At 37.9% G+C, this 24768-nt stretch overlaps 1 protein-coding gene across 3 annotated transcripts in view; it reads right to left on the minus strand.

Annotated features, from left to right (window-relative positions):
* Positions 1 to 24768, minus strand: part of LOC115908560 (teneurin-2-like) — a 637472-nt gene that overhangs the window by 87157 nt on the left and 525547 nt on the right. For all 3 annotated transcript variants that reach the window (XM_030957248.1, XM_030957247.1, XM_030957249.1), the window contains one exon: positions 22583 to 22687. The gene's annotated coding sequence lies outside the window, so the exon portion shown is untranslated. The remainder of the gene's footprint in view (positions 1 to 22582; positions 22688 to 24768) is intronic.

A 24768-nucleotide genomic window follows, 5' to 3' on the forward strand; every position in this document is an offset into this window, starting at 1 on the left:
CTGACAAGCACTGGAGTAGGGTACAGGATCAAGAGGAAAACAGTCAGGTCCCCAGATGGCCATATGGCCAATGAAGACTTTGTGCTTCCCTGGCCACGATACAATGTCTGGGTTTTGTGCCTACTGCTGAAAAGCAGCAGAGCAGAATATCTGCTCTGCTTTCAGAGGACAGTCAGGAATCTGGCACTCCTGAGTTCCTGGGGGCCCACAGCCATGCACACCCAGCATTAGGAACTAAGAAATTAATGTGTTCTTCTGAAGTACAAGTATGTTTCCATAAAAAAAATAAAAAGAAATATATTTCAAATGTAGAATTTCATGCCATTTTGTTAAGCAATTCCCACAATCATTTTGCATTTGTAAATGGCACAAATACCTGATGAGAAGATGAGGGCGAATTCATTCTAAATGCTGCTCAAATAGAGAAGCTATTTTATTTCATGTAATCTTTACTTTCATGAACCTTTTTGGGCAAGTTCATTTGTCTCAACAGGTTTTTAAAGCTTAGCAGGATATATGGATTGGTCAGTTCATAAAATGCAGCAGAAATAATGAAGATTTTGCTCTCTTAACTCATAAATCAGTTTCTAGTCATAGCAAGAGCGTCAGTTTTACAGATAGTTTTCAGTTTCACCCCTTCTTGATTCTTGCAGAATGAGGATTTGTTTGACTTCCTCAACAGAGATGGGTCAAAAATCAGGTTCTGTTGATCAGACCCTTGAAAAAAATCAGCAGCCCCTCCCTATTTGATTCAGGCCTGCTACCTAGATGCCTTCTCCTTTATTTAACCATTCCTTCCATCTGGCCATGCACTTGGTGCCTTCTTTGGTGCAGAATTCCATTTATAAGAAACCCATAATGAGGATATATGAGCATATTCCAATTCAAACTCACCAAGCAGCAGAAAGAAAACAGAAGTCAATTCTGTATTAATCAATTGTGTCAGGACACTCAGCAATGGCAGAGGTGCTCCAAACAATGCATTCTGCTGCTCTTATTTCCATAAAGATGCACGGAGACAGGAAAATCTTGAAATTGTTACTCCTTAACTGGGAGAAGACAACCTAAGGACTATGTAAAAGCCAACTGACCTAGTCTGAAAATACACACATAAAAGACTGAGGTTCACAGGTCCAAACCTATTGTTTGTGTGGTGAAATAGCTCTACAACTGAACCCAGTCATATCAAAGCAAAATCAAATATACAATTATAGTCACAAGATTTATTCACTCTGTCAATAATATGGTATTTAAACAACAATATTGGACAATACATCAATTCACTCAGTTTACTATTAATTTGGGTATCTACTAATAAAGTAAAGATTGATTATGTGGCTGGATTCAAGAGCAGGTTGTGAACACTGCCCCTTGGACGTGTCACGCTTGGTGACATTTCACAACTGCAAAAGGCTGAGCACAATCCATTGCATCCATGCCCAGAAGTGATGCTAAGCTGGATACAGGGGAAAACAATCAAAGGAGCAACTGCCCATTAGCACATAGTGTCTGGTGAACAGAAAAGCACAGGCTTCTTCAGGCACAATTCCATCCTTCCATTCAGCTTGGACTGGGTGATTTCTGACATTGCCCAAGATGTTGATCATAGGGTTGAAATGTCAAACTAAGAACCAGAATATAATTTGCAGTGTAAAATGAATTTTAAAAAAAGTTGAGAGCTGCCTTTATGCATACAAATTATTTGATGCTTATAGCTTCCTTTAAACCCTGTGCTAGGAACAAGCAAATCCTGCTGTGAATACAGAATTGATATTTACAGCCTTCATTCTCTGCCTGCTTAGCTGCAGCAAGAAGGCTTAGAAAAATTAAGACAGTATTAATGCCATGAATCAAACCTCCAAAATATTTAACTTTAGGCCAAATCTACACCATTTAAGATTATCTATTTTGTTGTAGCACATGAGGAATGAATTACTACCAAACTGCAAAACAATACACACAAAAATGAATCCCTCTCAACACCATGGCATGGAGCTTAATTCAAGCTATGTGTACTACTGAAGAAATAATTATTCCTAATAAAGGTGTAAGAACATCACAAACAAAAGGGAAAAGTTCATTTTGGTTTCACTAAATTACCTGCACTGTTTGTATTTTGGCCAATAAAGTACTCAGATTTGGGTGTCTCAATGCAAGGTTTTTCAGTGGCCATTATCAGCATAGGGAAAGGTAACACTTTGCCAAGAGTGTCCTTCCTCAAGCTCTCACAAAATAAATGAGCCCCACTTGGTTCTTCTAACTATGACAGTGACTGCCTTTTCTGAAGTCAAGGCAGTATTTTCTCTCAATTTGTTTGCATTATTATTTTCCCATACAGCATCAGCCCACTGAAAATCATTGATCCATTCATTACAACCACAATTACTGCCAGTCTTGATATCAAACTCTATTCAGTATCTGAACAACAGCTAACTGATGAACAGAGCAGCATCCTGCAGAAAGCAAACTTAGGACCATGTTCCAGGCTTTTGTAGAATCCAGGCATCTCCACCAGGTTTAAAGCTTTTTCTTGAATACCTGATTAAATTCTGGCTACAGCTACACCAAAGACCACAGTGTTTCATGGCTCACTGAAATATGATAGCACGAGATAAATGGAAATTAAAGAACCATTTCTTTTATTTCTCATCTCTGTGCAATTGGCAACTGAGGGTGAAAACACACCCCTGGCAAGTCCAACAATCATCAACCTGCTAGGAGCCCTGATAAAAAGCTTAAAAATGTCAGATTGTTTTTCTTAAAAAAACTCACAACCACACACAAACAAAGAAACCTGACAAAGCACATAAATTGTTTAAAGGCTGTGCCATAAAAATTGAGGGTTTTTTCAACTGAATTGCACGTTCCCCTTGATAGAGTGACTTGATAATTTGATAATTTGTTCAATTCAGCTTGATTACAAGTCTGATACTTTGACATTATCTACTTAGAAGGTACTGAACTAGTATTCAAATGATTGATATTAGAGCAGCAAATCACTTGACAGACAGACCCTGACCAAAAACATAATTAATCATTATATAGATAGGTATTGCTACAAAAACAACCCTATGAGATATCATTAGTGGTCAAGAGAGATGTCAGTGCTGAGTCACCATTATCACAGAGGGGCATTAATCAATGAGGTACAAGAGCACCCTGCAACAGCTGCAGATTGCACCCATCCTTCAAACACACAGAGAAGCCACACAGACAGTCCAACTGATCCTGAGGAAGGAAGGAAGACTGAAATACAAGGACTAAATTAGTCACCAGACTGAAACAAAGCATCTGAGTTAAAAAATATATACAATCAAAGGCAGATACCGACACCAGAAGAGATCTGTAAGGAAAAAGCCCAGGCGTGACAGACATTGGAGAAATCCATTCCTCTCTCACTGTTCCACAGTCCAGCTGGAACAAGCCAAAAGAACAAAACTAAACCAAAAAAACCTAACTCATAACCAAGTAACTCGATCTCAGGTTTTTCTCATCTTTTATCTTCTGACATTGTATTTCAAATGCTAAAATTTCTATCAAAAGGTGTAGTTTTAACGAGCTAGTAATATTGTATCTGAATTCTTTGCCATATGAGACAATTGAGACAATTTACAGTACAGTTTGATTTCTTTGACACTTATGCACACTCATGAAGGCAATTTTTTGTTCTTTTTAATTTTTTTTTTCTTAAAGAAAATCCCTAAGAGAGGCAAAGCAGCCCATTAAAGACAAATGGTACTTAAGACTTTTACAATCACAGATCTTCCTACAATGACAATCACATTAGACTTGATTCTTCTTCTCCAGCTATGAAAAATCAGGCATTGCCTTTGAGGGAAACTTAATAAATGCTCCAACCACAAGGGAAACAAGAAAAAGGAGGAAAAAAAATAAATAAAATAAAATCTTGTAATCCAGGAAAGCAGGCTTCATTCCAGGGATACTGTGGATAGGGGAGCCCTTTTACCACAGAATCATTTAAAAGAAATATACACTGCTCGGACAGAATGTGGTTAATTCTCAAATTGTTTTTTTTTACCTGTTGGTACACACACTTCCAACAGCTTAGACTTGCTCTTGGTCTATAGGATTCTTCAGGGAGGTTCTGAAGTGGCTGTGCCTGTCTAATCATGAGCTCAGCAGTGCCACACGTCTGGAATCTCTGCCACAGACAGGATCCTTTGTGAGATCCACCCAAAGAAAACCCATATGAGGAAACAGAGAGAATGTGCACAAAATGCCAATAAATTTTCCATTTTGCACCACTGGGGAAAATAATGGCAGCCCTCCCTTGAGGTTATAGCATGTCTGTCCTACAGGCTGGCAGAATTTATCTGTCTAGGATTTTATCAAATGTAGAGGAAGTCAGTCTAAAATTCAGATGTGAAGACAGGAATAGTGAGGCAGAAGCAAGGAAAACAGCATAGACCAAGAGCTCCGTACATAAAGACCCAAGGACAAGCGTCCTTAAATAAGCATCCCTTACCCTTTGTCTTTAAAAGTGCTCCAGCTACTAGGTTAAGCAGAACAAATTTTACATCTTCCTAACTGGAAAAATCATGGTCTTTTCAAGTCCAAGTCAAGTCTGCCTCCTTAACTAAACTCCCTATGGTGTTTTTTACCATATTCTGAAAACTTGGTTGGGGTACATGTTATGTATTTTCTTTTCTCCTGCTCTTGCAGTCTTGCAAGATGTCTTTTTATTTACAGCCTGAATTTTCTCACCTCTAGTTCTAAAATTTCACGTTCTAACAGGACGTTCCAACTGTAAAAACCAAGCCAGCCTGTTCTGCTGTGCCACTTCTGTGCACTCCTCGTTATCACATGCTCTAAAAGCTAAACAGGACACAGAGGATGCAGGCAGGGGCCATCCTGCTCGTTCACTGGGTGAGAAGGGCTTTGCTGAGCAGGGATGCAGCCTGGCAGTGCTGCTGGGAGGGATGAGCTCAGAGATGATAAATGCTGCTGTCCTTTACCGGGCCTGTCACACATTAATTCACTTGAGCTGATGGTTCTAACAGGAGCTAAGTGCCACTGGCAATAGGAACTGATTGGTTCAGGAGATGTCATTATCTCAGAAAAAATGCATTGATAAAAGAAAATCATTTCAGATCAAGAGATGAAGGAAGCAACTGACATATCATCATAATTTTTTCCTCATTCATGTAATTCCCAATAATGTCCATATTTGAGCATGTGCTCCTCACTTGAGTTGGTTCACTTTCTTTAGAACATCCTCTTTTCTCTTGCAAGAGGATTGCTATTAAAGTTCACATATGATACCTTGTTCTACAATTGCACTCATGGGGCTCAGTTAAAGAAGCAATTGAAAGCCCAAGTCCTCTTGCACACAAATTCCTACATGAAACTCCTCAAAAATAGTAAAACTTTCGTAGCCCAAATTATTAAGTTCTGTGGCACAGAGAGATCTTGAATAACTTTGCTATCAGAGCATATTTTCATGATTACCAAATGATTTGTCAATATATTATTGATACATACTACTTTCATGGTATTTGTTCTTTCTACTATGAACATAAGATTGGTGCCTAACTACTTTATTTTTAGCATTCTCTGCCTCCATAATGGCCACTATTATAATCGAGTGTGATCTGTATCACAGTAATGTTTCTTAATTGCATTAAGCCCCAGTGGAGCACCCTATAAAAACCACTCAAAATTCCCATTTTTCCGAAGCAATAGTTACAAAAAATGCAGCGTGATAACGTGTTGAATACTCTATCTTAGAAAAGCACAGTTTAGCTCTGGTTAATTTTAGAAACACACAAAACTTCACTTTCAAGCAATTGGAATTTGCATTGGGGTCAAAAAAAATTTCTAACCACATGGGATAAAAGATCATCCTAATTATGACTGCAGCTCCTTTTCTTTTTGCTATCTATGCACAAATTCTGATGTAGCACAGGCTCTTTAGTCTTAAAGTTATGCAACTGAGTACTTCCTTTTTTATAATAATTCAAATTACATTTGATTTTACCTCTAATATTCCTTTAAATTATTTTCATTAAGAAATCCAGAAAATAAAAGCTTGGTACAGTAGATTAATTTTGGGAACATTTTTAGAATGCATCCTCAATAGCTGTTAATAATTAACATGATCAATAAAGGGTTCTTAGTTACCCAAGCACAATGATTATCACAATTATTACAAGCCATAAACTTTTTCCCCTATACTTTGGGGCTAATGTACATAGTCTGGTCCTTCAGTGAAATATTTCTGATCCTTTTCCTTCAGTGAAATATTTCCTTTCCTTTTCCTGGGAATAAACTACATCTTTAATTACCCTGGAGAGCAGGTTACCAAATTACAAGCATATATTAGACAACAGCAAGAAGCAGTAACTTTTCCCTTCTTTTCTGTGGCATTTTGGCAGTTCACCAACAATAATTTAAGGGAAAACAAATAACCTGTGAATTTAGGTTATTGTTGGCTTTTGAAATCTCTTTCACGAACTTACCTAGAAGTGGAAATTACACACTAACATTTATAAAGTGGTAAATCTATTAATTAGTTGCAAATCCTATGTATCCGATGTGAGATAAAAAAACAAATAAACACACACAACATATTAAAAAAAAATCAGAATCCAGATGCTTAAACTCACCAAAAAGTTTAGGAATGGCATAATGCTTTTACAGAGCTCATTTAAAATAATTAGGAGGTAATGACAATGTAGGGCACATGCAGACTCTCTGCAAATACAGCATAATGCCATGTTTTCCTAGTTTCAGTAATTTCCCTCATTTTCCTCCATTGTATATGCTGGACATAATGCCTACAGTCTAAAAAATGACTCGAAAATTGTACCTTTAATCGGGTCCCATTGTTTCCCAGTCATTCCACATTGCATTTGTTTATCAAAGCCACTCTCACACCAGACTCACAGCACTCTTGCCTTTCTTCCATCTTCTTTCTGCCTCATTAGATGATATTTAACAATATCAACTATCAATTTCCTTGTCAGGTTTAAATTAGGATAGTTATTACCTGATCAATCAATTACTCATTCACGTCAATAACTATGTGACGTCTCTGCTGCTTTCAAGACTTCAAAATACCTTCCCTTCTATCACCCAGGGCAGATGTTATTCCACTGCTTCCCTTTACTGTGGCAATAATTCAGACAAAAAACTTCTTGGTTTGGTTGAGGATTTGTCATTTGCAGCCATGCACTTAATTACCGACAGTAGTGGAATTTTATTTTGAGTTGGAAATATTTATTTTTGAATGAGGGATGCAAACTGAGATGTTGCACCTGAACATGGTATCATTTGGAGTCTCCCTACACAAACCAAACATCTTTAAAAAGAAATGGATCAGAACAGCAAGCATTGCTATATATTTATGTTTGGTATGTTTTGATAATAAAACATTTAAAAGATAAAAGCCTTGCTTGCTTTCACAGATTGCTTTCTCAAGGACTTAACTGCAGGCTTGCACTGTACTGCTTCTACAATCTCACCTTTAAAAGAACACAAGATGCAACATCCCAGTACATAAGGTCAATGAAACTCCTTCAGATCAAATTTATTTTTAAAAAAAATATGTTCATGTATCAATCAGTACATAATAATATCATATAAATATAAAACTTATATAGTAAGAAATTTCATGGGAGATAATTTCCTATATATTTAACTTCATCTCTTCTGCTAATTCATTTATATTCTGGTGGTTTAATTTTTATTGTAAGCTCCTTGCCCTAATTTGAAGGCTGTGTTTTGGTCTTTCTGCAATTATGCTCATACTGTTGAAAATTCCATGGAGATAGCTGGTGCTTTTTCCAGGTGATATATTAACTCCTGGATGAAGGCTTGCATATCACTCCATTCAAAAAAGCATTCACAATGCTCACTTCAATAATTTGCCAAAATACAATGTTTGCACAAAGCTATTTCACTCTGATAAATTGTACACATTGCTTTTTGAAGTCTCCTTAGACACTTGCTTTTGTTGAACTTATCAATACAGCAATTCTTATTTAGAGCTTAATTTAAAATTATATTTCTTTTAATGTCAATGTTTCTCACTACATTTTTTTTCCTCTGCAAAACTAATTAAACGAACGTTTATTATGACTTTTCCAAATGATTCACCTTTCTAAGTTATGGATTAAGACTGCAGTTACCCTTCCCAAGAAATGAATCTTCCCAGTGCTATCAAGAATCATTTGATTTTCACAAATATTATACATTTTCCTCAACTTTTAAGCAAACATCTTTCATAAAGGATCTCAATATAAAAATAAACAAACCAAACTGCCTCAAAATCCTAGTTCTAACATTCTGTCTTCAACACACACTGTAAGGTTTATATTAAGAAAACAATTATAAAATTTTACTCCAGTGTAGCCAGAGCCCCCATGACTGGCAGAGAAAGATTGAAAATGGAACTATCTCAGTTGTGATGTCTGTAATTCCTGGTTTTGGCAATTCTTTCCAAATCAACAATTAATGTGGAGAAGCAAGGGAAGGCAGGGGAATTTCAGGGGAATTATGCAATGGGGAACTGCTCCCTGGGCCCTGTTCCTACACAGCCACAGTCACACAGAAGAGAAATTGAAAAACAACCACTTGAAAACACAGGCATGAAAGTCCACTCCAGCATTTAAAAAAACTCCAAACCCAAACCTGCAGGAACTGAAGCATGGCAAGCGCACAAGAGAAAGACAGAAATTCCAAAGGTGTGTGTTATCACTGTGCCAGTTTAATGGGATATCATTCCTGTATCCACATGGATGCTGGGAGCCTATTCAGAGAGTAAACCAGAGCAGAACAAAGCACTCAATCACATCAAGGACCACTGGTCCCTGGAAAATTTTGTGACAAAAAACGTCAAGGTCAAAGGAAAGAAGAAAATTTCAAGTGCACACCAAAACCTACAGTTTAAGGCCCTTTCCATGTTATGCAATAATTTGCTGACTCCTGAGGAGCAAACACAGGCTTGTTCCACAAAAGCAGCTCATCCATGCCAACAGCTCATGGTTGAAGAAGCTGCAAAGCCACCACAGTGAAAAGCTCAGATCAAAGGAGCTGGCTACCAGCTTTAGGCTGTGTCACAGAGCACAGAGAAACTGCACTCAAAACTAAATCTGACAGAAATCATTCTGGCACATCAAATAATTAAAAATGCACCAAAACCCCAACAGAAGTAACTACAGAGTGAATGCCAAAATCCTTGCAGGATCCTATGCAAGTCTTTGAGGACAGGTCTTCAGTAAGTTACCCACAGAATTTTAAACATCTAGAAATGTTATTAATCTTACAGTAATAGAAAGAAATTTAGTAATTTACTAATTTTTAGTGGCAAATAAGATCCTGGTTCACTTGGCAACCAATATTTGTGAGTCAGCTTATCCTCCTGTTAGCGAGAGTGCCAGGAAGATGTTTGGTGTTGGTGATGATGGATGAAGAGAGCAGGTGACACCATGCAGGAGCCCAAGGCCAAACACCACTCACTGCTTTTTTGTGCTCAGGACCAGCACTCTGAACACTGCTCTTCATGCAGTTGTTATCAGTGCTCAACAGATATCATCTATTTCTATCATCATTTCCTTCAAAGGACAGAACCCGAGTGTAAGGAACTGCTGCAAGAGGGAATCAAGAGACACTCAAAGCCTTGGGACAGCACATTAACACAGAATGACCAGGAAAAAATAAGAATAAAATAGGACCAGAAAAAAATAAGAATGAAAATATTGGTTGCTATCACTTTAGGCAGCTGCTACAAAACACTAACACAGCGTGCATAAAGCTGCTTTAATATTCATCATTTCAGGGTTTTAGAAATGTACTTTAAAAATTTATGCAGGACATTTTATTCCTGAAGTGCATCCATTTTTCTGACTGTAACACTACCTTATGAATAAACCCAAATGAACAGGCACATTTCCTTTCTCTTTGACAGACAACTAGAACACTTAAATGCAATGTTAAACTGGAGAAAATTCCAGCATTTTCTATACACTTTGAAGACTGGGATTGGAATTGCACTCATTTTTGCCTTCCAATTATTAGGCTTCCTTGAAACTAATTAAACTCAAATATTGTTTATCTCTAATCAATTTCAATATAATGGGAAATAATTTGATACTTTATTCCTTCATCCAAGGGCAAATATACAGCAGAGTCTGCAAGAGACTACCTCAGAGGCTGGACATGGAATTATCTACAGTTACACTACAACCTCACCAAATTTTATCAGGTCCATACACATTTTCACTTAATTTCCCCCACTATTTATATTAATTTTTCATGAAGACTCAACATAGTCATTTAAAGTGAGATATTGCTAGAAAATGTAGTAAAAAGCAAGATGTGCAAACGACAAAAAAACCCAAACACCATATGTAATTTTAAATCATGCATTGCTAATTTCTCAACAAAAGCTATTAATTCTGAGAGCAGTGGAAGTGATGAAATGCAGTTGATCAGATATAAAAGGTGTTTATCTGTGTTTGATTGACTGAATTTAGTGCCCCCCCCAGCTGCATTCACCTATGGACACTTTTCTAGAGCTGAGGCATTTCGAAATCTTTTCTCTCTTCTGAGAGATCCTCATCATACAAGCATTTAAAATTCTCTGCCATCTTGCAGGGAATTAGTTAGCTCTGAGATCTCTTAGCCTTTCATCTAAGTCAGCAGACATGGTGAAAAAGTTCAAAATCTAGGTTGAAGAGATGCAGAACACACCAATTGATAAACCTTGCTATCTCATACACAGAAGCCAAAAATGGCTCAAGCCCAACTTTGCAGTCCTAATCTCTGGCAGCACCCCTGTTTCCCAAACTCATATAAAACAATGTTATTCAGGGTGTTTAAACTGTGAAATATATTAGGGGGAAGTTTAATTGCAATTTAATCACTGGTGCACTAACAAGCTGAAGCAAAAAGAATGGATTGACGTTCAATAGCAACATTTAAAAAATAATGACTTTTTTAAATTGGTATTTCATTAGTTGTGCTATATAAAATTATGTAATAAAATATTAAATGATACATAATTCAAACCCATAATTTAAAGCTCTACTATGTAGTTTCTTCTACAACAGCTATTAATTTTCAGACAGCTCCCATAAAGATTTACTGCATTAAATCACACGAGGAAAGAGTGAGCAATCCTGATTTACACTAAAACAGAGGAAAATGCAACAACCCTGACATTTACCCAAGTACCCAAGTTATCCTCGGGTACTTGGGCTCATCTCTCATTTCAGTGATTAAGTTGTTCAGACAAAAACAGCTCCTATATGTCACATATAGATCAGTCTGCTGCTTGCCCAGTGAGCTTTCTGTCAAATCATTCTGCTGTGCCATGCTCACATGGATTTTATAATGTATTATCATTGTGCTAGCTCAGAAACATGGGGCTGAAGGGACAGGAATAATAATGTCCTCCAAATTAATGTAAAAATATCTCAACAATTATTACATTCTTATTTATTCAGGCACTCACACTCCATTCAGATAAAGTTACCTACAGAAGCATCATGGCTGGAAGGAGAAAGGAAGGAGAACCTGGAACACTGCACCATGTCCAGGGAATAGCAGTGGTCCAGTTCACCCAGTTCTATATAAACATGCTTTGTATGCTTAGAGAGCTGCTAATTCATAAAATAACATTTTTAAAGTAATTTCTACTTTGTTACATATGATAAAAAAACACATTCCTATCTCTGTTTCTTCCTGACACAACTGGCAAAATATTTGTATTTAAGGTGAAGGAGTTAGACCTGCAATGTCTTTTCCAATTGTAGCATTGTGTATTTTTGTTTCTGAGATGCAAAAGCTGAGCAATAAATTTCTGTTTAGCCAAATACATTTATTTTTAACAGACTCCAAGTTATCTTTTAATTTATAACCAACTTCATACATATATGTGTACATATATGTACATACCTGTACCCATCTTATCTAATGCCTACCTTTAAATTAAATGTATTTTACCTATATGTAATAAAAAAAGGTTGAAATAGAGTGTCTGACAATAAAAAAAGACACAAGACACTATCTACAGATTCTGATAGACAGCAAATCAAAATAATTCAAGCAACCAAATGCACTTTGTGGAAGTGGCTTATTTCACTGTGTAGGCTAAACGCATTTTGAGGAAGGATTACATTTTGTTTGGCAATTTATTTTATTGACAAAGCATATTTCATCAGATATTGCTTCACATTTTGTAGACAAATGCATGTTGTCAAATTTCCTATTTCCTTTGGTGGATGAAAAGCATTTTTCCACAGATTCTACACTTCTCTAGAGAGCACAATGAATTCCACACAACAGCAGGTTCTATGAAGGTGTTTATATTACAAGTTTATTTAAAATAGTAATATTTTTAAGAGTATACCTGAAATATATAACAAAAAATGGTCCTCAGTGTTGACGTGTGCCTGATTAGGGTCCATAATTATTAATCATTACAGTAAAATTGTAAAATTAAAAATCAGTACCTAATTTTGTGTTCTGTGATTCTAATCTGATGCAAAAAAAAGATGAAATCTTTTTACTGAAAATTTACCCTCAACTTAGAGTAACTATGAGGTCTTGGAGTGGTTGCTGCCAAACATTTGAAGACAATTACTCTTCATTGCTTTCTTTCTGATATATTTTCTTTTATTCCAGGAGTACAGTGTCACCACTCTACAGTGTCAACAGAACCAACCCAAGGCAATTAATTCAGATTGTTCCTTAAAATCAGACTAAGAACAAACAAACTAACCAAAACAATCCTCTCCCAGCCCCTGACAAGCCACACATAAAACAGGCCTGTCAGGAATATTGATTCAACAAATTACCTTCACATATTTCTCATGCACAAAAACCCTCAACAGATATTATGAATATTCAGTCCAGTTAAAGGGCATATTTAACCCCTATATTCTCACATATAATTCAAAATACTGATTTTACATATCTCATTCTCCTTAGCATTAAACTGAGTGGAATTCATTCTTTCAATATCAAAGAAGTATTCTTCAAGACAAGTCTGTCTTTAAAAATAACTTGGACAGACATCGTGAAGAGCTGCAGAATTATCAGCTATTTTACCTTAAGGGGTGATTTACCAGGAAGGTTAAAAAGGCCCCCATTTGCTATGGGAGCATTTGAAGAGCTGTGTCCATGAAACTGTGTAGGCATTGAGAGCACTTTCTTATTAGCCAGGGTTATTTTTCTGTCCACTTTAATGATGAAAGAATTAGTAATTTTCTTCTAAATTCTCTCTTATTCAAGTAAGCAAATCTATGGCAGTAAAAGACAACTTACATATGAAACAAACAGAGAGGACAAAAGAAAATCTGCAATTTCCTCTAAAACACCCTGTAGGAATGATCCACATTTATTTGAAAAGACCACCAATTTGTAAGCAATGATTTTCCAAAACCCAGGAAACACCAAGACAAGTGGTGCCAAGGGAAATGTTTGAAATGGCTGGATGGTCAGCCAGGGAGACACCAGGGCAGTGAAATTTCTGCTCTTATCACAAACCAGCTTAGTCCTTTCCCACTTTGTAGCCACCAACTTCCAGGCACTGCTACAGAACAGGGTGTCTTCACAGAGCCACACTGATGGCTGTTATTGCTCCAAGTGGCAAAGGGCTGCCTCACTGCTTCTCTATCATCAAAGAATTTGTACCATCTCCTGCTCTCCAGAAAAGCCCTCCTACTCCAAGAATTCATCTGGGACAGAGCCAGCATGAAGCAAAGGCTGGCATGGAAAGCATGACCAAAAAGTTCATACACCTGTTTGAATCTCGCTCACAGAAGGTGACCCTGGCAGTAAGATTTCATTTAGCTACTCTTATTTCATAGTGCCAACATTTGTTTAACCTACAATAAACTGAATAAACTCAACACTGAGTAGGAATAAAAGTTAACTTTAGCAGCCAGCACCAGGCAAGGACTGCCTACAGACAAGCAGATACCATTGCAGGCTGCCTCCCTGCCTGCCCACCAAGGTTTTGTTCTTTTCTAATACCCTTTCCTGCAATAAATATTCCTGCCATTTTTGGAACACTGTCCCTGGCCACAAGTGATGAAAGCTGTCCCTTCTGCGATCCTCCCACAAGACAACTTTGCTCCTTACCCATATAAAGAAGTTCCACTGGGGTGAACAGAGAACAGTGCCCATCTTCCCTGACAGCCCTGCCCAAACCATGCTGCTCTGCTTCCTGCAGCACCCTCACCCTGAGGAGCTGTGCCCACCTCCAGCCTACAGCAGACACCAAGATTCTGCACTTACTGAGCAATCAGGGATGGTTTCATATTTGTACTTTTGATTACTCTGCACATCCAACTAGAATGCAGATGGTTCCAGCCCTGCTTTGGCACAACCTAAGGGGCAGCATGGTCTGCTCCCCTGAACGGAGGGAAGCAGCATTTGGGCAGCTGCCCATGTGTCTGATGTGCTGGCCAGGTGAAAGGATTACAGGCAGGCTTTGCTGCTCACTGCTCCTCCCAGCTCATCAGCTCTGCCATGGAGGAAGTTCTCAGTGCTCCTGGCCCTCACATGCTCCAGATGGTTCTTTGGTATAGCTTTTCAAAACCACTTTTGCCACCAACACGTGGTTAAAGGAGTCCCAGTCAGAATTATTATTTTCAGGGTTGGAGTGAGACAAAGAAAAAGGAAAGCATCAGGAAGAGTACAACTGTGATTAAAGGTTGTGGCATAATCTTCACCTGTTCCTTCTCTGAGTTTTGCTGGTTCTTGAAGTAAATTCATGTCAAAGGCTTTGTTTTCTTTTTCCTGCTGTGGATGTGCATGCTGCAGGAGAATGTGCTTGTAAAAAAAGAGCAGCCAGTTTAGCCCCAGTTGAGATTAAGGTTTCCCAATTTCACCCATCTGAAGAACTGTTTTTCCCCTCAACACTGCTACTAAATCTCCATGAGATGAACTAAACAGATTAACACTGTCAGGAGTGAAGGTTAGTTTTTTGCACTGGTTTTTAAGCAGAAATGTGGGTCCATGCACATGCAGTTATCTTAAATGACAATCACTCAGGAGTAGGGGAACAGCAAAAGTCCTCCTCTCCAAACTTCAGAGGTGACTCTGTTTCTCTTGGCTGACAGAGATCCATCCATATCCTGATTCTGCAGTCCTAACTCCTTTCTCTCTAAATCTCATCTACATGTGCCAGTTTCTTGTGAATTAGGAAGGCACTTGTGCCCATACAGATGAAAATCATGGATCAGTAAACCCTTTTGAAACCCAAATAAAAGCTTAAAATTGTACAATAAAAGTCCAGAGAAAAACAGACAGAAACTTGAAAAAGAGCATCACTGTAAAACAAAGTCCACATTTAAAATTAATTATACCATTTCATACTGTAAATTGACATACAAAAATATATATTTGTAAGGCCATGCATATTTAGTTCTTTGTCTTCAAGGCAAACTCTTCACTGACTTGCTTTGAAGTAATAAATTAATAAAACATTAGGTGCACACTGATACTATGTATCTCCTCAATAAACCAGAAATATTCAAGCTCACTCTTGTCTTTATCACACAACTGCACTATAAAGGCAGATAGATTTCAGCTCACCTAACCAGCACAGGTTAACTAGATAGCTATATTTCAATTAAAGAAAAAAGCCAATTGTTGCATGTCTTATTATCATCCTAAAAGATCTTGGCAATAATTAATTGCTACCCAATTCATAGAAATTGCTTTCCTTATTTTTGAAGCAGCTACTTTATTTGAATGTAATGACTAAGAGAAAAGAAACATCTGTTTCTGTTGCTAAGGAGATCGACAAAAAAAAATAGAAATAAGAAAAATATTTAGAATACTTTTTAAAAAGAAAAATTCCTTCCCCTTGGGTTCAGCTACATGCTTTATAATCAGTGGCACAGCCGGCTATCACATAACAAAACACCAGTGTGCTTCTCTTTTTGCATTGTGACTGCTCAACTGCCAGATATTCTGCATATTTATTCAGGGACAACACAGCACAACAAATGAAGATGCCTAGACACATTCACCAGCATCTCTGTGTCTTGAGTAGCTGCAGATGCTCATTCTCGAAAGTGGGTATCTGCATAATAAGCTGGATTTCTGCTAAAGTGAGGGAAACTTCAACTGGCCGTGAAATGTGCCACATGACAGTTATGACAAAGCTAATATTAAAAAAAATAAGAAGATGCAGTCTTGTAAAGCAAAAGAACAAAAAATCTCTCTACCAGTAGGCAGATTGTTTAAATGCACATGTTCACAAGGCTGTAATGAACCTGGTGTTGTACAAGCACAGAGCAGATTGCCAGGGGGTATAAAAAGCTGGGTCAGTAAGGATCAGCATGAAGCAAAGCTGCTTCTGCTGCACATGCTCAAAAAGGTAGGGTTAGACCCATCTGCCAGTAAAATAAGTGGGCAGGGGCAAGGTAAAAATCAAATAAAAATCCATTTATATTGAGTTTATAATTCTAAATTAATTTGATGAAACTCACCCTTAGGTACATTTTGCTTTTCTGTAGTAGATGATGTAAGACAATAGTAACCATGGTGTTTTCCCATTTCAGGCCACTGTAAAGGTGCCAACATCATGAGATGTATTTATGTAAATGCAAACTTGTAGGAGGCCCAGTGACACCGAGAGGTAAATAATAGCTTGAAGACAATTAGCAAACCACAACCATCCCTGCACACAGCTTCAAGTTCAACGGCAGAATAAGAGTGCAGAACAAAAACTGTTTGTGTTATGGGTCATTTTGGCTCACAGACCCCGTGGAATGGCACAGGGCTCACCCAAGCCCTATTGCCATGTTCTTCTAGTCAAGGTTAACACCCTTGGAGGGTCCCTGATGTGCAAAACTGAGCTACCCCTGCAAGGTGTCCTGCTCACCTGCCTCTCCCTTCCTGCACTCAGCACCTCCAGAGGGACACCTGAGCTGTTCTTCAGGCTCACTGTCCCTGATTCATATCCCAGCTTCAGCACCAAGCACATGCAGCTGTCAGTACTCATGGGGTGCTGCTTCCCATACACAAGGTCTGGGAATGCCGACTATTTTGATTCTCACTGTGATGGCAGTTTAGTTTTTATCTAGTTCTTCTGTTTTCTTTCTATCATACCTGATTTTTGAAGATCCTATCCAAGCAGATACAGGTTGCTCAGTAGAAGTTAACTTGTGATTTAATTTCAGGCTGATTCACAGTCAGACTGTATTTTGTAACTGTATTTTTTATTTGTACCCGCTACTTCTAGAAACAAAAACAGTGCAATAAAAAGCAAAGGAAAAACCTGAAAAATAACATCTGCTTATCAATACTCCCTTCTCATACAGATTTTTTTTTTTTCTTTTTTGTTAAATACACAAAAATTAGCTGTTCATGAAGGCAAAGGCATCAGCCTGGTCTGGAATGAATGGAACTAAAATGCAGCTTTATCCACTCATTGCTCATATGTGTGCTGTATTGCACCAAAAACATTTATCAGACACCTACACAGTCAGAGCACCACAAACTCCAGTCACGAAGTAATTACAGACAGAGGGTTTCTTCCAGGACAGATGCTGACTGAGAACCTTTCCCTCTCACAAGGAAATAGGATCTTTCACAAGGAAACTATTTCACTCTGAAATAGTTCAGCCCAGGATTCATCATCAAACAGGAAGGGCTACATCATCCCCAAACACACAGAATTTCTTTTGAAACCCCACCAAGTTTCCAGGAAGACTTCAGAATCAGCTGCAAAAAAATCTAGAATTGTCAGTGCTGTTTTCAATACAGGAAGGAAGAAATAAAACCATAAATCAAGGGCAGATTACTGCACCACAGACAGGATTTTACATTTTCCTTCATGCCAGCTACCCCTATTCAGTGCTTGTAGCAGGTTACACAGACAATTTTTATAGAGAACAATCTGTCATGAGCTGTAACTGTTTTCTTTGGGCTCTCCAAGGATAGCACCAGAACGCACAGAATGTCATTTCTGGTGTTTCTAGGCAAGACCTGTCCCCTTCAATCTCCCTTTAAGAAGCATTCAGATAGTTATCCTAACATTTCCCTCAAGCTGCCACTCCAGGCCAGCCTGAATAGCTACAGCATTTTTCCCCACCCTTTCACCCACAGCCCCAGACTCCCACAGAAGGCACAAGATGAGTTTTCTTTTTAAAACTATGACATATATTAAAACTTGCACTTAGTTAGAAAAATCAAAGGTCAAAACTCAAATATTTTTCCCCACAGAGCCTTTTTCACACAGAGGTTCATATCCCACTCAAGTTTATGAAAAATAAATGAATTATACAATGTCCTTTTTCATACAAAATCTCATATCCCACGGAGGTATTGGAAGAATACATGAATTATACAATGTCATGGCACAGAATGCACATTATTGTTAATAAAACTTGTACCTGACTCAAAGAGAATTCTCATAAAATAGCAAATACTACCAGCATCTATTTATCAACTCTCAACTTTGTTAGCTACATAGTAGTCAGTCAAAAAAAAAATCCCAAACAAAACAAACAACAGGACTTCAAATATTCAGTTATCTTTTCCAGTACATTCTTACCTGACCTTTAGTGATAATTTGGTGTTTTCATATAGTTAGTTTTTCTCACTACATCCTTCTCAGTCTGAACACTCATATCTAGAGTCCACTAAAATATTTTAAGATACAGTAATTTATTTTTTAATTATCCTAGGCTTACTGTTCTGCTTGAATTATTCCCATTTTCCATATATCTGACAGAGGCCTGAATTTATCCAAAGTAATATTCAATTTCTCATCTGCTCATGCAGTACTTGAGAAATGGCAGTGCTTCATCTCCTTCATATCCAATGTTGTGTCTTAAAGAATGATGCCAAATAAATTTCTCTCCCAACAAATATGCTTGCAGTGCTAAGGCCAGTGTGTGGGCATATGTCCTGATTAATTTAAAACCACTTGTAAAATTGGTTAGCCCCATTAATATCTTACTGAACTTCATAACAAAGACAAAAATGTAAAAAAAAATGGCACTTGGTGATATGGCATAATTTACAAAATCATGGGCAACACCTTAATTCTACTTCTGTAATTATCACATTACAATGACCTATTTTAATTGCATATATGCCCCTGCTCTTTCACCAGGTTTAATTATTGCTAGTAATTCCAGGAGAGCATTCATTTTCTTCTGCATAAAATTAAGAAGAAAATTAAAACAATTTTCTGATACATTGATTATTATTTGGGATACACAGTTCAGGCATGGGGGGAGGAATGGGAGGACACCACTGTAGCAGTGCTGATTTATTGGTTAGTTTATAATTTAGAGTAATTTACTCTAAGTAAGTTTGATGCTTACACAGGATGGTAACCTGCCTTGGCTGCCAAGAGTTACCCAGGAGAAAAATCAACAGCAGAAGTTGCATTGGTTTTGTGGCTCCATTTGTGAGTGCTAATTCTTATCAAGCTCTGATTGTGAGATTTTGCCTAAGAAATAAAAGATACAAATACTTAAGAACACATTATTTGTTAACTTCTGTTCCCTTCCAAAATCATTGCAAACTAATAAACCCAACATGGTAGGAGCAGCCAAGTCTGACAGTAAAAAAAAGGGCTTCTTTTGCAATTTGCTCAAGTAGTTTTGACTATTTATACCAATGGGAGTTTGCAGAAGGTTTTCAAACCATATAGAATATGCTCTTTTTTTCAGAGTGGCAGCACTAAAAATGCCAAAAAATTTGCATCCTCCAGACCTGGAAGTAAGAGGAGCACAGAAGTTGGCAGTGATGAAGAGGCTGTTTTCTTCCAACTCCCTCAGAAGACACAAATTTCCTGTCAAGATGCATAAAGCTAAGAAACTGAGTCCTCCCTTGAGGATAAGTCCAGAAGGGTTTTGTTCAAGAAGTTAAACTTTTTCCTCTAAGGTAGTTACTTTCGAAAGGCTTTGATCCACCATGATGGGATTATAGAAACCTTTGTTGCAAAGAAATCAAATTTAAAAATTAAAAAAAAAAAAAAAAAAACAAACTAAAAAATATGCTGAAAGATTGATGTCACAGCCATGGCCTCTGAAGAACACAGAGAATGCTGGAGAAGGGCACAGTGGAGGGAAATTGGTTTAGGAGCTGACTGAGTTTTTGACAGATGTACAAAGAACATAAGGCAGAAACAGGCAGTGCTGAAGGGCTGGGCAAACCATACAAAAGGGAATTAACTGGGAAGTTCCCAGCACTTCCTCATCACACCAGGAAATGCACAGGAACACAAGTTTAGGAGTGAAATAAAGAACAGACAGCACCTACAGCAGGCTGAAAACAAGTGATGCCACCAGCACCTGGGACAGAACCCAGGGCAAATTCCCAACCCAAACCTGCAGCAGAGGAAGACTCCCACTAAAGACAGAATATCTCCCAAAATCCTAAAGCCCCAGAATGAAATCCCAAATCAGCTGCTGTACTGTGCTGCAGGGGATCTTGTGGTGCTCGTGTTCCTCCCCTGTCCTGGGGCTCAGTGAGGAGCCCTCTCTCAGCTGGAGGAGCTGCTGGAGATCCTCTAAAGCAAATATTTCACTGCCAGGGAAGGGAAGCTCTGCTCCTCACACACAGCACTGAGCTCCTTGTCCCAGCCTGTGTCTCAAGTCAAATTAAACCCAAAGCAAACTCCCCCAGACATATGATGGGAGTAAGAAGAAAACTTTTTCTTCAGTACCTGAAAATCCTTCCTGGCCTCAGAATTTTCCAGAGCAATGAAAATAAGTAATGCACAGGATCTAGCCTCCATTCTGAAAGTTTAAGCAGGCATATTGTCAACCTCAATTACTGCAGGGAATTATCAATTTGGTTTTATGTTCAGCTTTGTTACTGACTTACTGTCTGACCCTGGGAGATCATTCGGTGTTATTTTAAAAAACAGACAGCAAAAACAAACAAACCAAGACTACAGCAGGGGATTTTGAGATTGAGCTATCAGGTGTTTTGAAATTCTCACCAAGGACCTACTTCTGCAACCTTTCCCTGACAAACTGCTGTTGAGATACAGAGCAAAAGTGAGAGCTTCTGGAACCACTATCTTTTATCACTTAATGCTTGTTCTCCTGGAATTTGCTGTGGGAAGTACTTGTCAATCTGTTCTTTAACTACTTAAAGATGGGCTATGAAGATCCCTTAAATACAGGAACATAGACACAGAGCATATACAAACAACTTATGCAGAGACTACATAGATATATTTATAATAGTCAAAACAGATTTCAGGAATCCCCTATTTCATATTTCTAACCATACAGATCTAGTAGAAAACTGTCATGAAATTTAGACTTGTAAAATAATAAAAATAAATTTTAAAACCACCACAATCCCTCCATATTTTCTTTCACATTATAAAGGACTCCTTATACTGAAGTATCTCGTTTTTCTCATTTTAATTTTCTTACATGACATAAAATTTGAAAATTTAAAGATCAGATCCTTGGAGTAATTTACTTTATAAGTATACAGCATGGATCTTAATGGCCTAAAATCTGAAAAAGTACAGCCCTGGAGTCAGAAATTAACCTTCCAGTAGAAAATATGTAATGACAACCAAATGACCCATTGCAAACAATGCAGAAGAATGTGTTGATTTTTTTCAGTGTGAATTAAATAATTCCCTCAGAATTTGGTGCTTGCCATATCTAAACCCCACTATTTTACCATGCTTTTCAAGACAAGTGAAACAATTTAAAATGTTATATTAAACTAACTCCAAATGAGAGATTTAGAAAAGGCATAATCTGGAAGTAGCTTCCCATGAAACACTGAATTAAATTACTCAAGTAAGAATTCTCAGGTGTCTCACTGAAAATTATTCTCAGCAAAATTAGCATCCATAAGAGAAGATGGATTTTTTTTTTTTTTAACATAAGTAGGGTTTGGTTTTGGTTTTTCCTGATGGGAATCCATCAACCAAAGTTTATGTTCCCTTTACTTTTCAGCTACTCTTAAGCAGGACAGCCCCTTTCCAGCCCTGGACACACTGGGCTAAGTGTGGTACTTTATATAATTACCTGAATTCCCAGAGCATGTGTACAACAGTAATTAAATTGTAGGGTGTCTTGTGAGCATTCTGACCAGCAGTTAGAGACATCATGAAATAACAGATAATGGGAAGGTTTCTTCTCTTTGTCTTTTCTCTGCATGGCATACATTGTCTATACACAGATATAGAACTGTATGCAGCCAGTCATAGAGACTAAAAAGTTTTTGTTGTGTTCGGAATCTGAACAAAAGGCTTATTTGAGTGAAGAAAAAAATATTTTGATGCCAGGAGCAAGAAACTCCTAACACCCTCATTTGATCCTGAATTTGTCAGGATGAGCAGCGCCCCCAAATGAACACGCAGGTAGACAGAAAAAAGGCAGATTTCTTTTAGTGGGGCCTTCTGAAGTAATTCACTTGGGCTGGAAAAGATTGAAGTAGATTCTTTAAAGCAAAGTGCTGAGAAAAATTGCTTTCCTCTACAAAAACACTTTCCTGCAGAGATCTTCCCAGGCACTTTCGAAGCATAGATGGAACCACTTTGGCCAACAATATAAACACATCTGTGAGCAAACAGCACACAAAACTCAGGTTGTGAGTACTCACTGACCAGGCAGTCGGCAGTGCTCAGTCTGGCAGTCCTTAGGGTCGTGTCTTTAGCTCATCAGGTGAGAGGGAATTCTTACTGTGGTGGGCAGTGAAAACCAAGCTGGATCTGTCAGAAAGAAATAAGAATAACTTTCAGAAAAAAAAGAAATCTGTAAAATCCTAACAATAAGCAAAGGCTTTAACATTAAATTTTATTTAACGGTATTTATCTGTCACAGTTTTTAACCACCAAAAGGACCCCACAATCTACCCACACCAGATGTAAGAAATAAACCTCCTAGACTCCACTCTTCATATGCCTGCTGTTTTCCCTCCTCCCTGTCCCAAATGCAGACACTCCAGCCCAGAGATTGCTTAGTAATTTAACTTTTACGCTGCCAAACTAGTAAATAAGAACGAATCACATCTTCCCTGCTCAGTTCAAAAGACCAAAAAGACACGATGAACTTAAGCAGCATTTCTCAAAACTGTCGCATTGTGACACTTTTTCCACTGGGCATTTTTAATACAAAAAAGTCTAATTTAAAATAGCCTTAGATGTCACCACTTCACAGACCACCTGTTGCTTTCTCTGTCAATTTATTATTTTCCTTCTCAGTATGCAATACCTTCTGATACCTGTTGGTTTCCACGTTTTCTTCAGCATTTCTATTATCCACAGAAGTATTTTTGGAAAAACAAGTATTACCTAATGTGTCCACTGCCTCAGCGATTTCCACCTGGTCAATGAAATGATCCAGGCAGAGCCAAAACCATATATAGGGTGACTTTGAAAGAAACATATGTGTCACCCTGCATTATGAAACTGAGCAAAAAGAAATAAGGGTGAAGAAGTGATTGGTCATTCTGCCAAAGAAATTCAAATAATTGATGGCAGCCCACTCAAAAATATACAAAATCCTCACAGGTTGAGGGGGGAAGAAACATGTTAACCATCAATATTAGAGCCAAACGTTTCATCATAAGTACGTACAAAAACCTACAAAGACAAGCTAATGCTTTCCACTGTTATGCATGAAACTTTTAAGCTACTTTCTTTTAACAGTGAGAGCATTTAACACTGCTTTATCCACGTCTTTCACTAAATTTAAATAAATGGTACTTATTTTTGGTTAAAAAAGAAGCTTGATGTACTGGCACTGCTTAACTGCTGAGGTTTATCTCCCTGGAAATGAATAGGAATAATTCTTTTTCAGGCCAACAGCTTTCCATAAAGCATCAATTTTTTTTTTAAATAAGACAAAGAATTGGATACACGGTGTACATTAGTATCAGGTAAAATCTTTATGGCCAGAATCCTGGCATAAGACTTTCTAAGAATATGAATAAAGGTGAAAAGAAAACCCAGCCAGTGCTACTAATGAGAGCTGAAATGCAGATAACCTTACTAATTAGGGTTTGGGATGCAGTCTTTACTTTCATAATCTCCTTATTTTCACTATTATGCTTACTTTCTTTTGTGCAATCCTATCAACCTATGCTTAAGTGGAAATTACACTTCTAATACTTCCCTCCTGCTTTGGTAATTCTGTGCCATTTGCAGTATTTGCTAATAATTGTTAATTCTTTTATATCTTCCCTGTTTATGTATCACTATTTCAGGAGCTGCTGGATTTGGAACAGCAAGATCCATAAGAACAGTGTTGGGTTACAGAGATACAAACACCGACAGGCTACCAAAAAAAAGGATCATTAATATGTGAGAGTTAAAATCTACCTCATAAGAAAACATCTTTAAACCTCAGCAAAGCCCACCTCACCCAGGCTTTTCAAACTGACCCCAGGGAGCTGCTGGCTGACGGAAGGACACTTGGTGACCACAGCTGAGAAGGTTTTTGGCTCTGGAGCCCACAGTGCCCTGCTCAGGGCTGGGCTGGGGGACAGTCCCTGCTCACCAGGAGGGGACAGGTCCAGCCAGGCACTGCCAGCCTGTCACCCCCCTGGGCCACCGTGCTGGCCCTCGCTGTGCTGCTGGAGTCACCTCCTCCCATGGAGCAATGTGCAAGATCATGCAAAAATGACTTTAAAAATCAGGCTGAAGTAAGTTCACAGCTTTTCAAAGTCACAGGAGATGTAAAAGCATATGACACTGTAAAAAAGTGCAGTAGAGCTACAATTTCAGCTCTCAATTTTTCCTTTGTCCTTTTTTATATGCGGAAGGTCCAAAGAAAGATGAAACAAACAAAT

The sequence above is a fragment of the Camarhynchus parvulus genome, chromosome 13 (assembly GCF_901933205.1).
Source record: "Camarhynchus parvulus chromosome 13, STF_HiC, whole genome shotgun sequence".
Lineage (NCBI taxonomy): Eukaryota > Metazoa > Chordata > Aves > Passeriformes > Thraupidae > Camarhynchus > Camarhynchus parvulus.